The 14,634-nt window shown below is 48.9% G+C and overlaps 1 protein-coding gene and 2 long non-coding RNA genes across 3 annotated transcripts in view; 1 reads left to right on the top strand and 2 right to left on the bottom strand.

Moving 5' to 3' along the window:
- Positions 1-11,661, bottom strand: part of VASP (vasodilator stimulated phosphoprotein) — a 68,043-nt gene extending 56,382 nt beyond the window's left edge. Inside the window, exon 1 of the mRNA XM_081807121.1 lies at positions 11,657-11,661. The gene's annotated coding sequence lies outside the window, so the exon portion shown is untranslated. The remainder of the gene's footprint in view (positions 1-11,656) is intronic.
- On the top strand, positions 273-11,329 carry LOC145717616 (uncharacterized). The gene is made up of 3 exons (XR_014140956.1): positions 273-547; positions 10,037-10,142; positions 11,192-11,329. It is a non-coding gene; the product is annotated as an uncharacterized LOC145717616 (long non-coding RNA).
- On the bottom strand, positions 3,935-11,259 carry LOC115942728 (uncharacterized). Its single transcript, XR_014140957.1, has 2 exons — positions 11,172-11,259; positions 3,935-4,315 (listed from the first exon to the last, which is right to left on the bottom strand). It is a non-coding gene; the product is annotated as an uncharacterized LOC115942728 (long non-coding RNA).
- Positions 11,662-14,634: the final 2,973 nt, after the last annotated feature.

Here is a 14,634-nt window from a genome sequence, read left to right as displayed (position 1 = left end):
GCGAGGCCCCGCGGAGCCCGGCACCATCCTCCGCCCCCCGCTGCCTCCCCTTCCGCTCCCCGGAAGCGCTGAGTCGTCCTGCCTTATCTGGGGGCCGCTATTTCGGGCTCGGCTCCGAGCGCGGCGACTATTTTTAGCGGCGCTCGGGTAAAAATGGACGCGGCGCCGCGCGGGTTCCCGAGGCCGTGCGCGCCCCCTCGCGAGAACTGGGGGCCGGGGGCGCGCGCCTGAGTCACCTCCCTCCCGCCCGCCCCCCTGCGCGGCGAGGAGCCCGGCCCGCCGGCTCCGGACGCCTCGCATCCGCTCGAGCCTCCCGGGTTCCGCTCGCCGGGGCTCAGAACGTTCCAGGAACGTCGGGACGCGTCCACCGGGGCTCGGGCGGCCGCAGACGGGCTTTGGGCAGAGACGCCGCGCCCCCTGGCGGCCCCCGCGGGGATCGCAGGCAGGAGCCGAGCCAGGGGTCCATCCGCCCGCGGACCCATTTTATTAATGAGGAAACTGAGGCTGGAGAGGACCCGGGTTGGGGCCTTGCAGCATGAATTGCGAGGTACGATCCCTCTGCTTCAGCCTGGCTACCTCTCTTAATGGGGAACTCACTACCTCTCAGAAGTGGTATTTATCTCGTTATTCAACGGATGTTTATCAAGGGTGGGCCGTGTGCCGGGCACTGTGGCGGGTGACCTGGGCAGAGCAGTGAACAAGACAGACAGAGAGTCCTGACCTCGTGAGGCTAATGTTCTAATGGGGAGACAGAAAGTAAATAAGATGTTTTCAGATTGTAATAAGTGCTGTAAGGAAAGTAAGATGGGATGATATATTAAAATAAAGGGGGATGGGGCGGCTGGCTGGCTCAGTCGGAGGTAGAGCATGTGATTCTTGACCTCAGAGTGGTGAGTTTGAGCCCCACACTGGGTATAGAGATTACCTGAATGAATGAATGAATGAATGAATGAGGATATTTTGGCAAGAGTAGTCAGGCAAGGCCTTTTTCTGAGGAAGTGATGTGGCTGCAACCTGATGAGAAGGGGCATCTAAAACGACCTTGTGTTTTATTTTTGTTAAAGATTTTATTTATTTATTTATTTATTTATTTATTTATTTATTTATTTATTTGTCAGAGATAGAGAACACAAGCAGGGGGAGTGGCAGACAGAGGGAGAAGCAGGCTCCCGGCTGAGCAAAAAGCTCCATTCAGGACTCGATCCCAGGACTCTGGGATCATGACCCCAGCCAAAGGCAGGCGCTTAACCAACTGAGCCACCAAGGTGACCCGACCTTGTGTTTTAATTCAACCCCCTCATCCCATTTCACAGACCTGGAGGCAGAAGCCTGGAGAGAGGACACCTGGGTGGCTTAGTCAGTTAAGCGGCTGCCTTCAGTTCAGGTCATAATCTCTGTGTCCTGGGACGGAGCCCCAAATGGTGATTCCTGCTCAGCAGGGAGTCTGCTTCTCTTCCTCTCTCCCTCTGCCCCTCCCCACTGCTCGTTCTCTCTCTCTCTCAAATAAATAAATAAAAATCTTTATTTAAGAAAAAAAAAAGGGGGCGCTTGGGTGGCTCAGTTGTTAAGCATCTGCCTTTGGCTCGGGTCATGGTCCCCGGGTCCTGGGATCGAGCCCCACATCAGGCTCTCTGCTCAGCGGGAAGCCTGCTTCTCCCTCTCCTACTCCCCCTGCTTGTGTTCCCTCTCTCTCTGTGTCTCTCTCTGTCAAATAAATAAAATCTTAAAAAAAAAACCCAGCCTGGAGAGAAACCAGTTGGGCACTGAGCTTGCAGAATGTAGACTACATGATCTTCCAGTGTATGATTGTTCAACTCTAGGTCTCATCCAGTGCCTGGGAGCTTATTACCTCCCAGCATATAGGTACCGTCCATCCTCAGCGGTGGTAATATTGATTACTGTTTTAAAAATTATAGCTGCAGGAGCGCCTGGTTGGCTCCCATGAGTGTGTGACTCTTGATCTCAGGCTGTAAGTTCAGCCCCACGTTGGGTGTAGAGATTACTTAAAATCTTAAAAAAAAAAAGGTGCTATTTATTCAGCACCTAGCCTGTTCTTCGCAGAAAAGTCTGCTAAATGCCTCACCTGCATTATTTCACTGAATCTTCTCTCTAGACCTAAGAGATAAGGTACTATTCCCATGCTCTATTAACAGGTGAGGAAGCTGTTTCCCCACCTCCCATTTCTCCCAGCCACATGGATATCTGTAGCTTTGCCAGCCTTCTGCCTCTGCTTGTCCTTTGGGAAACCACCCCTTTCTAAATTTCAGTACACCTGTTTATCTCACCCCACTCTCCCTTTCTGGGGAAGGGAACATGATCCAGGCCCAGCCAATCAGAGCATTCCAGTTCTTCTGCCTTCTGATCACAGTGCTTGTTTCAAGGGTAAACATGTGGTCCAATCCAGTTTGTGAGTAATGGAACCCCTGGGCAGGAGACCTTTCTTCCCTTTGGGGTCACTAAGAGGGTGGGATGTGAGCCCTAAGCTGCTGGGGCCACGTTTACTACCTCAAGGAAAGTCCTCCAGAGAAAAAAAATCAGACAAATATGGAACCCTGAGATTGGACAGTGACTTCATATCATATTTGAGCTCCTGGATCAAGCTGTGGCTGAAGCCGGTGTGACCCCTTGGCCTTTTTTTTTTTCCTTTTGTAATGTGAGACGATACATTTCCCTAAACATGTTTGCTCTTGAAGCTGAGAGACTTCTGATTAATTCACTTTCCCTCTCCAAGCCCTCTCCAGAAACTGGTCCTGATGCTTCCACTGTCCCTAGTCCTTGGAAATAGATCTCTGTACTTCCTGGAGCCCGCATTCATCACCCCCCCCCCCCATGGAGGCATGGACTGCTTGTGTGAGTCTGGGCACTTCCACTGATCGGGCACTCCTGTGGGCTCTGGATCTGCCCATCTCCATGTCCCCAAGGCGTAGACCGACATGAGAACCTGGGGCCTGAGGCTGCTCTCCTGGGCCAGGCCACTTCCCACAGTCCTGGCTGGCTGATGTGAGGTTACCCTGCTGCACCCTCCACCTTCTCCCACTGTCAGGATTTCAGCCCTGTCTGAGCTCTGACAGCCTCCCGCTCTCAGCTCTGCCATCTCTTCTGCACTCTAGACCCAAGTGTCTGGCAGCTCTTGGATGCCTCCTCTTGGATGTCCCACAGGATTTCACCCTGACCTCTGCAGCTCCCTGTGCCTCCTCCTCCAGGGTCCCCAGCTCAGGCATAGGCCCACCACTGACCCTGTCTCCTGGACCACAGGCCTGGCCTCATCCTGGATGCCTTCTTTCTGTTTCCCCCCATAGCTTGTCCCTCCTCTTCATTCTATCTTTTATTATTATTATTATTTTTTAAAGATTTTATTTATTATTTGACAGAGAGAGACATAGTGAGAGAGGGAACACAAGCAGGGGGAGTAGGAGAGGGAGAAGCAGGCTTCCCCGCGGTGCGGGGAGCCCGATGTGGGGCTCGATGCCAGGACTCTGGGATCACGACCTGAGCCGAAGGCAGACGCTTAACGACTGAGCCACCCAGGCGCCCTATCTTTTATTATTTTTTAAAAATATTTAATTTATTTATTAATTTGAGAGAGACAGAGATAGTGAGAGAGAGCACGAGCTGGAAGGAAGGGGAGAAGCAGACTCCCCACTGAGCGGGGAGCCTGATGTGGGGCTCGATCTCAGGACCCTGGGATCATGACCCGAGCTGAAGGCAGACATTAACCGACGGAGCCATCCAGGCGCGCCATCTCCCCCCCCCCCGCCCCCGCCTTGCACATTTACCTCACGGAGTTCCCCCAATACCCCTCAGGGCCAGAAACAAACATTCCCACTTTCTGGATGAAGGAACTGAGCCCTAGTGAAGACAAGTGACTTACCAAAGGAATCACAGCCAGGGAAGGGACAGAGTCAGGACGTGAATTCTCAACCTTGAGGCAGCCTGACTTGTCCAGTTATGTTGAGTATTTATCTCAGCTTTGTAAGAGTTTATTTTATAGCATTTTCAGTAGAGACACACACTTAGGTAATTTATGAATAAAAAATAAACTCTATATACAGAGTGGCCAGAAAATCCTCTCAATCTGGGCCTGATGGCAGCAAGGATATCAGAACATCCTTTAGAGGCCACGTTTTGACACGAGTGTCAGTCACTCCACTTGAAGGTACTTCTGGCATGGATTATTCTAGCAGATCATAAGAAATCCCGAGGTTCAGTGGCCCCAGATGGAGAATGTGCTGAGGGCAAATTCCATGGACCAGAGTTGCCCGTGAAAAATACGATGCAGGCCGCGTGTTTAAGTTTGAATGTTCTAGTAGCCACCCTAAAAAAAAGTAAAAAGAAACAGGTGAAAATAATTCTGTTTGTGTATATTATTTAACCAAATATATGCAAACATTATATCAACGTGTACTTAATATCCACAATTTTTTAAGTTTATTTTTTTAATAGTCTCTACACCCAACATGAGGCTCAAACTCACAACCCCAAGATCAAGAGTCACATGTCCTTCGGAATGAGCCAGCCAGGTGCCCCAAAGTCCAGATTTTTTTAAAAGATTTTTTAAGGGGCGCCTGGTGCTCAAGTCGTTAAGCGTCTGCCTTCGGCTCAGGTCATGATCCCAGGGTCCTGGGTTCCAGGCCCACATCCGGCTCCTTGCTCAGCTGGGAGCCTGCTTCTCCCACTCCCCCTGCTTGTGTTCCCTCTCTAGTTGTGTCTCTCTCTGTCAAATAAATATTTTTATTTATTTATTTGCCCCTGAAGATTTATTTATTTATTTCAGAGAGAGAGGGAGAGAGAAGGGGAGAGAGGGAGCAGGGGGAGGGACAGAGGGAGAGAGAGAATCTCAAGCCGACTTTGTGTTGAAATGTGGAGCCCCACATGGGGCTCAATCTCACGACCCTGAGATCATGACCTGAGCTGAAATCAAGAGCCAGCCACTTAACTGACTGAGCCATCCAGGTGCTCCCCTCAAAGTCCAGATTTAACACATGACAGTGTGCCCCCAAGAGACAGTGTCTTGGCTTACAGTCAAGACCCTAGACTCTGGGGCCCCTGGGTGGCTCAGTCAATTAAGCATCTGCCTTTGGCTCAGGTCATGATCTCAGGGTCCTGGGATCAAGTCCCACACCAGGCTCCCTGTTCAGCAGGGAGTCTGCTTCTGTCTCTCCTCTGCTCATGTGCATGTACTCTCTCTCTCTGTCAAACAAATAAATAAAATCTTAAAAAAAAAAGAAAAAAAAAAGACCCTAGACTCTGAAGCCAGACTGCGGGGTTCTAATATTGGCTCTGTGACTTCCAACCTGTAATTCCAACCTCTTGGCACCTCAGTTTATTCTTCTGTAAAAGGAACTCATAGGGATTTTGTGGGGATTAAGTGAGCTAATAGATATTAAACACTTAGGGACTTAGGGTGCCTAGGTGGCTCAGTTGGTTAATCGACTGCTTTTGGCTCAGGTCATGATCCCGGAGTCCCGGGATCGAGTCCTGCATCAGGCTCCCTGAGGAGGGAGTCTGCTTCTCCCTCTGACCCTACCCCCTCTTGGGCTCTCTCTCATTCTCTCAAATAAATAAATAAAATCTTTAAAAAAATAAAAATATACACTTAGAATGGAGCTTGGCATAATTAAGTGCTGTGTGAGTGTTTTTACTATTGTTGCTTTACTATTGTAAAGTGCTTTTACTATTGTTTGGAGTTTTTGTGCAAGAGAAGGTCCCTCGACCCCACAGTTGAAGAATGGGGGACACCTGGGTGGCTCAGTCAGTTAGGCATCCCGCTCTTGGTTTCTGCTCAGGTCATGATCTCAGGGTCATGAGATCAAGCCCCCCATGGGGCTCTGTGCCCGGCATGGAGTCTGCTTGTTCTCCCTCTGCTCTTCCCCCTGCTCTCTCTCTCTCAAATAAATAAAATCTTTAAAACAGTTGAAGAAGGAAAACTCCCTTCAAGACTTCCCATCCTCGAAGTGGAAGATGTCCGGAGTACGTAGGCAGCACACACAACCTCTAACAGCCTTGTGTAGGACATACAGGTCACCTGGGTTCTCAAGGGAGGGGGCTCCACCATTCCACGCTGGAACGGGCAATCACAAAGCTCTGGACACCTCCCCGTCCAAACTCTGCCGCGTACTTCCCTGTTCTCAGTTTTCTCGTTTGATCTGTGTAATGGGTTGAATGATGCACCCCTTCCCCGCCCAAGATATGTCCACCTGAGCCCTGTGGATGTGAGCTGATTTGAACAAAGGGTCTCTGCAGATGTAATTAAGGGAAGGCTCTCAAGATGAGATCATTTTGGATTATCCAAGCAGCCCCTCAACCCAACAGCGAGTGTCCTCACAAGAGAAAAGCAGAGGGCGATTGGACACAGATAGTAGAGGAGAAGCTTCGTGAAGACCAACACAGAAACTGGAGTGATCTGGCCATAAGCCCCAGGAGTGCCTGGAGTCACCAGAAGCTGCAAGAGGCAAGGAAGGATCTCCCCAGAATCTTCGGGGGGCGTGGGGAGTGTGGCCCTGCTGCCAGACACCTGGATTTAGGATTTCCGGCCTCTAGAACGGTGAGAGAATAAATTTCTGTTGTTTTAAGCCACCAAGCAGTACCCAAGTTTGTGGTACTTTGTTAGGCAGCCACAGGAAATGAATACAATCTATTTGGGGGCCTGTCTCCTCCACTCCAAAGGCGGAGTTTCTGTGGCTTTCAGATACCATCTCTTCCAACCCTCCATCACAAGAAGAAACTGAGTCTAGGCAAGGGGGCGGAGCCAGAACCAGACCTCAGCACTCCCCCACCTTCCTCATCCAAGATTCAGAGGTCCCTGTGGAAACTTGCAGGGTATTTTGCCTGTTGGAAAAAATATATAGAATGCTTGTTGAGTTTTCTTTTAAGGCGGTGGTTGAGAACACAAGCTTTGGTTGGAATCCTGGTTTGACTGTTTGTGTGGCCTTGGGCAAGAGAGTAACTTCTCTCTGCCTCAGCTTCTCCCTCTATAAAATGGGCATAATGAGATAAGTCATCTTAGAGGATTGTGATGTACAGTGCATGAGAATCAATCAACTTTACCATTTGACACAGTCCTGGAAGTCTTTGCAAATGCTATAAGACAAGAAAAATAAATGAGATGGAAAGATCAGAAGGCAAGAGAGAAAACTGCCATTTGGATCATCTTCAAGGAAAAACTAAAAGGATCAGCAAACTGTTTTAGTATGAGAATTTGGCCAGATTGCCTGTTAGAAGGCCAACCACCAAATATTTGTGTTAATAGAATTTTATCTGTTATTAAAAATACAAAGATAGGGCGCCTGGGTGGCTCAGTCGGTTAAGCGACTGCCTTTGGCTCAGGTCATGATCCTGGAGTCCCGGGATCGAGTCCTGCATCGGGCTCCCTGCTTGGCGAGGAGTCTGCTTCTCCCTCTGACCCTACCCCTTCTCTCTCACTCTCTCTCTCAAATAAATAAAATATTAAAAAAAAATACAAAGATAGTTAGAAATCTTTTGTTTTGTTTTTAAGATTTTTAAGTGAACTCGGGGCGCCTGGGTGGTTCAGTCGTTAAGCATCTGCCTTTGGCTCAGGTCATGATCCCAGGGTCCTGGGACTGAGCCCTGCATCCAGCCCCCTGCTCAGCGGGAAGCCTGCCTCTCCCTCTCCCACTCCCGCTGCTTGTGTTCCCTCTCTCGCTGTCTCTCTCTGTCAAATAAATAAATAAAATCTTTTTAAAAAAAAGATCTTTAAGTAAACTCTACATCCAGGGTGGGACTCAAACTCACAACCCCAAGATCAAGAGTCGCGAGCTCTTCTGACTGAGCCAGCCAGGGGCCCAACAGTTGTAGGTCTCTAATCAACAATGTTTAATAGCAGTAATCATCTAGAAATTATAATAAAAATATGGAGTTAACAAACTAGACAAATACCACCTGCATGGACACTGGTGACTCTCAGATTTTTTTTTTAAGATTTTATTTATTTATCTGACAGAGAGAGACACAGTGAGAGAGGGAACACAAGCAGGGGGAGTGGGAGAAGGAGAAGCAGGCTTCCCGCAGAGCAGGGAGCCCGATGCGGGGCTCAATCCCAGGACCCTGGGATCATGACCTGAGCCAAAGGCAGATGCTTAACGACTAAGCCACCCAGGCGCCCCTCAGATTTTTTTTTTTATAGAGTGTATTTATTTATCTGAGAGAGAAAGTGCGAGTGGGGGGAGGAGCAGAGGGAGAGGAACAAGCCGACTTCACACTGAGCCAGACATGGGGCTTGATCCCACAACCCTGAGATCATGACCTGAGCCAAAACGAAGAGTTGGATGTTCAACCGACTGAGCCACCAAGGTGCCCCCTTGTGACTCTCGGATTTTAGTCTTGAACCTGGAACTCCCTTCTGTCTCTTTGACCTTCCCCCTGGGATGTCGCAAAGGTTTCAACAACCTGAGGAGGCTCAGCCAGAATTCTCATCTTTCTTCCCCAGTCTGCAATTCTGGTTCCTGTTACTGCTAGTCCCTCAAACCTAAGCTTTGCCATTGACTATCTGTCACCCTAGTCCAGGTTACCATCTTACTGGTAGTCACTTTCTCACTGGTCTTCCTGCTTCCATCCTTGCTTCCCTTACAGTTCATTCTCCACTCAGAATAAAATCTAAAGTACTAACTGTAGCTTTCAAGGCCTTACAAAATCTGGTCCCTTGATTGCTTAGCCTTGTGTTTTTCAAACTCACCTAGCCAATTTCTTACCACAGGATCTTTGCACAAGCCATTCCTACCACCTTGAAAGCTCTCCCACCCTTCACCTAGCCAATTCCCATTCATTCTTTAGGTCTTTTTTTTTTTTTTTAAAGATTTTATTTATTTATTTGAGAGAGAGAGAATGAGAGACAGAGAGCATGAGAAGGAGGAAGGTCAGAGGGAGAAGCAGACTCCCTACTGAGCAGGGAGCCCAATGCGGGACTCGATCCCGGGACTCCAGGATCATGATCTGAGCCGAAGGCAGTCGCTTAACCAACTGAGCCACCCAGGCGCCCCATTCTTTAGGTCTTTTATTTTATATATGTATGTAGGTATGTGTGTATTTATTTATTTAAGTAGGCTCCACACCCAATTGTGGGACTTGAAAGCACAACCCCAAGATCAAGAGTTGCATGCTCTACTGCCTGAGCCAGCCAGGTGCCCCTTTAGATCTCTTCTTAAATGTTCCTTTGACAGAGAAACCTCTCCTGTCCTCAGTTGAAATGATGTTCCACATTCTTCTTCTTTTTTTAAAAGATGTTATTTATTTATTTGACAGAGAGAGAGAGCACAAGCAGGGGGAGTGGGAGAGGGAGAAGCAGGCTCCCCGCCGAGCAAGGAGCCCGATGCGGGGCTCTATCTCAGGACCCTGGGATCATGACCTGAGCTGAAGGCAGACGCTTAACCGGCTGAGCCACCCAGGCGCCCCAATGTTTCACATCCTTGTCCGTTATATAACACTTATCAGGTGTATATGATTATTAGTTCAGTGATTTGTAAACTTTTTGGTCTCAGGACCCCTTATGCTCTTAAAAATTATTGAGGACTCCAAAGAGTTGGGATTTTTTTTTCCTTCAAAGAGTTATTTTTAATGTGCATTATATCTTTCAATATTTATTGCATTATAAATTAAAACTAAGAAATTTAAAAAACATTTGATTCATTAAAAAAATAAATAATTTAAAGAGTCAAAATTAAAAAAAAAATTTAAAAAAGTAATTTAGGGGCGCCTGGGCGGCTCAGTTGGTTAAGCATCTGCCTTCTGCTCAGGTCATGATCCCAGGGTCCTGGGACCAAGCCCTGTGTCAGGCTCCCTGCTTAGCGGGGAGTCTACTTGTCCCTCTTCCCTCTGCCCTTCACCCCTGCTCGTGCGCGTTCTCTCTCTCTCTGCTCTCTCTCTCAAACGAATAAATAAAATCTTAAAAAAAATACAAGCTAAAAAAATAAACAATTTCATGTCAACATAAAATCATATATTTTTTAATTGAAATAACCATATACTCCAAAACAAGAAAAAATTTAATGAGAAGAGGGACATCGTTTTATAATTTTTGCAGATCACTTTAATGTCTGGCTCAACAAAAGAGAGCTGTGTGTCCTCCTATCTGCTGCTGTGTTAAGTGTGATATTATACAGACTGCACTGTGAATGTGAAAAAGGCAGGTAAGTGTCTTAATATTATTATAAACATCTTAACCTCTTGAACCCCTTGAAAGAATGCTGGGGAACCCCCCCCCCAAGATTCCGTGGACTGCAGTTTGAGAATCATTCCTTAGCTTCGGGTTCAATAAAGCCTAGAGACAGTATCCTGGGAAACTGAACACCTTTGGGGACCAGGTGACCTGGTTCAAAAGAAAGCTCTGACTACGAACAAGATGAGTTTTATGTTCTCTGAGCTGAGATACTCTCTGAGCTCAGATATTCTCTGAGCTGTGGTTTCTTCATCTCTAACGTGGGGATAGTAGTAAAATAGTAAAAGCACCTCTCCCTACTAAGGTTATAGTGAGACCCAGAGGAGATGACTCTCTGACTCATGTCTGGCATGTAGCATACAATAAACATTTGCTATTATAATTTGGGAAACATCATTTTATTACCAACAATTTTTATGCATGTAGTTAATTTCCCCTGAGGCCTGTCTTGTGCTGGGCAGTGCTAGGGACGCGGTGATGACTGAGAGAGGCGTGGCCCTGTCCTTGTGGGTCACAGAGTTTTCATTTGTGAGGGACTGACCTTAGCACCAGGTACCCGAAGGGACACAGGGACATGAGTTCTTAAAAATGGGGAAACAGGCAAGGGCATTCTAGGCAGTGGGAGGAGCATGCAAGGAGCCGTAGAGAGGGGGACAGCTCTGGTCTGGCGAACTGGCGAACGCCAGGTTATTGCGTTTCTCTGCCCCCAAGATGCTTTGGTCCTGTTGTTGGTGGGAAATAGGTGTGCATATTTGGGGTGTTTTTTTTTGTTGTTGTTGTTTTGTTGTTTTGTTTTAAATATCCCTTCCTTCCCAACCTCTCTTTTTGTAAAAAGTTAGTTCCTGGAGGGGCGCCTGGCTGGCTCAGTCCGTAGAGCATGCGACTCTGGATCTCAGGGTCGTGAGCTCAAGCCCCGCATTGGGCATAGAGCTTACTTAAAAAAATAAAGTTAGTTCCTTGGTTCTGGGCCCTTCGGGGGAAGTCCCACCTCTGATCTAACCTCAGTCGCTCGTGCTGCAGATTCTCCCTTTTGCTGCATATCCAACCCCAGCGACCGGTGCAAACTTGGGACGGCCCGGCAGAAGGGGTGCCCGGGACAGCGCGGGGTCGCGGCCGGGCGCCTCCACTGCCCCCCATCCGGGGGCCGCCGCTCGGGGCCGGGTGAGTCAGTCCCCGGCGGCTCCCGCGTCATGCAGGCCGCTCCGCTCGGCGCTATTTCGGGCTCCGGGCGCTATAAATAGAGGCTCGCGGAGCAGAGCCGCCCCCCTCCGCTCTGGCCCCCCTGCGTCCCCAGCCCCGCCGCGCGATCGCCGGGCCGCGCGTCACTGCGGCTAAGTTTAGAGGCGGGTGGGGAAGCCGGCCTGGTCACTGCGCCCCTCGGCCGCACCCACGCTTCCAGAGCCTTCGGATGGCGGCCCTGTGCCCCCCGCCCAGAGTTCCTCCGGCGGAATTAGGGGCGGGGGTCCCAATATTCTCCATCCCCACTCCAATGCCTCCGACGCGCAGAGGAAACTCAAAAAGTTAGGATTAGGGGAAGGTTTGGGACTGGAGCAGGGGCCAGATTCGAGAAGTCACCCGGGGAACTGGAATTGCAGGTGGGATTTGAACTTGGAGCGTTTGGAAGGAGACGCGGAATCAGAGTGAGGACAGGTGGAGTACTCAAGCTCTCAACCATGGGAGCCGGGAAGCTTCGAATCCAGGATCCGAAAGTTCTGTTGGCGAATCGAGTAGAAATCAAACTTGGAAATGATGTAGAACCGAGGGCAACTTTGCCGCACGCGAACTAATACTAACAGGCTCAGCGTCACATTAACCGCACGCGGCGGGGCCTTTGTCGAGTCGGAAGTAGCGAAGGGGCCGCCTGCGCGGGGTCTTGTCCCGGGGCGGGGCGGGGGGATTCTGGAGGAGCAGCTCCCCGCCTCCCTACACCCCAAATCCTCTTGCGGGGCGCCATCGCCCCCTGGCGGAAAAGGCTCGAGTTGCAGGTTTGTTTGGCAATTCCATTCCCCAAAGGGAGAAACTAAGTCCCGCCCAGGTTGGCCTCCTTCTAGAATACACTCTCTTGCCCTTGGATTTCAGGGATACATTTCCATGGTCCTTCTCTGTGTCGCTGGGGCCTCAGTCCCCTCATATGTCAAATGACCTATTGATACCTAAGGGGAAGATTATTGTGAGGCCTTAGCTCATAGTTAAGTGCTCAACCTATTTTGATGGGACTCCAGTTGGTGGCAATATTTTTATTATTTACAGAGCTCTCATCCTGTGACAGTGTGAGCCCCCCTCCCGCATCACCTGCTTCACGGCACCGTGCTTTATCTTCTTCGTAGCCAGGTGGCCGCCTGAAACTATGATTTGTGTGCTTCTTTCTCATGGTGTGTCTCCTCCGTGAGACCATCAGCTCCACAGGGCAGGGACCTGGGCCGACTTGTTCACCGCTGTGTCTCCGCTGCCTGGCCCATAGTACGTGCTCAATATGTAGGTATTCGAGGAATGGGTGAACCGTCCATCTCAATACAGTTCGCTGTGGTCTTACTGAGTCCTCAGCAGTACAGATGGGGAAACTGAGGCTCCCAGCAGTGTAGTTGCTTGCTATAGCCACAACAGCTCCAGCCCCTGCTGTCCAGGACTTGGTTAGGGCTATTTTATATATATGACAAACTCAAATAAAGCACCTACTGTGTACCAAGTACAGTTTTAGGCACGTTCCTCGTAACTCATCCTCGGAATCCATCCACTATTGTTATCCCCATCTTATTTATTTATTTGTTTTTATTTTTTTAAAGATTATTTATTTATTTATTTATTTGACAGCAAGAGAGAGAGACAGTGAGAGAGGGAACACAAGCAGGGGGACTGGGAGAGGGAGAAGCAGGCTTCCCACCGAGCAGGGAGCCCGGTGCGGGGCTAGATCCCAGGACCCTGGGATCATGACCTGAGCTGAAGGTAGACGCTTAACCAACTGATCCACCCAGGCGTCCCCCCAATCTTATTTATTTTGAAGTAATCGCTACATCCAACGTGGGGCTCAAACTCACAGTCCGGAGATCAAAAGTCGCTCGCTCTACTGACTGAGCCAGCCAGGCACCCCATCCCCAATTTTGAGATGAGCAAACTGATATACACAGAGAAGCTGAGTTACTGGCACAAGGTCACACTGCTAGTAGATGACCTTGGGGGGGAATTACACCCAGTGATGAGCCTGCATAGGTAGGAGGGAGGGAATCAGGGGAATGGTATGCTTCCTATCAGCGACCCAGAAGCCAGGGAGACAGAGTACCAATACCTTCTAACTTTGCAAGAAAAATAACTAGGAACCCAGAATCGGAGATTCCAATTGTGAGGATGAAATGAAAGTATTTTGAGAGTAGCAAGACTCAGAACATGACTATGCAGAATGCTCTCTGAAAGAATTAGAAGTGAATGGACTCTAGCAAGTAGTAAAATAAATTTAGAAGGAAGAAAGTTACAAAAAGTAACAGAATTGTTATGGGTTGACTCCTATGCTCCAAAAAAGATACGTTGGAGTCCTAACCCCTGGTACTTCAGAATGTGACCTTATTTGGAAATAAGGTCTTTACATAGAGATAATCAAGTTAAAATGAGGTCATTAGCATGGGCCCTAATCCAATGACTGGTGTCTTTATAAAACAGGGAAGTTTAAACACAGAGAAAAGACCATACACAGAGAAAAGATGGCCATCTACAAGCCAGGAAACTCCTGAGGCTACCCGCAGCTAGGAGAGAGGCCTGGGAGAGATCCTTCCCTTGTGCATTCGGAGGGAACACAACCCTGCCAACACCTTGACTTTGGACCTGTAGCCTCCAGAACGGTGAGACAATTCATTTCTGTTACTTAAGCCACCCAGTTTTGGGTACTTTGTTACAGCTCTCCTAGGAGACTAATACAAAACTGTATTTATGAATCAATTTTACAAATAAAAATTATTTATAAAAAACTTTTATAGTAGGCTCCTAACAAAAGCTGGAATCATTGAGAGATGGAGACAGTCAATATATTCAGGTATATGAAAAAGATGCCTTTTAATGAACCCATCAATTGGGGCGCCTGGGTGGCTCGGTCGGTTAAGCGTCTGCCTTTGGTTCAGGTCATGATCCCAGAGTCCTGGGATCAAGGCCCAACCCCCACCCACCCCCGTGTTGGGCTCTGTGCTCAGCCAGGAGTCTGCTTCTCCCCCTCCCTCTCCCTCTGCCCGCCACTCCCCCTCTTTGTGCTCTCTTTCTCTCATGCTCTCTCCTTTTCAAATAAATAAATAAAATCTTTTAAAAAAATTAAACCATCGGGCGCCTGGGTGGCTCAGTTGGTTAAGCGACTGCCTTCGGCTCAGGTCATGATCCTGGAGTCCCGGGATCGAGTCCCGCATCGGGCTCCCTGCTCAGCGGGGCGTCTGCTTCCCCCTCTGTCCTCTTCCCTCTCGTGCTCTCTGTCTCTCATTCTCTCTCTC

This window comes from Leptonychotes weddellii, chromosome 16 (assembly GCF_054177405.1).
Source record: "Leptonychotes weddellii isolate Sample4059 chromosome 16, ASM5417740v2, whole genome shotgun sequence".
Classification (NCBI taxonomy): domain Eukaryota; kingdom Metazoa; phylum Chordata; class Mammalia; order Carnivora; family Phocidae; genus Leptonychotes; species Leptonychotes weddellii.
The sequence above is the reverse complement of the archived record's forward strand: the minus strand, read 5'-3'. Positions and strand labels throughout refer to the sequence as shown.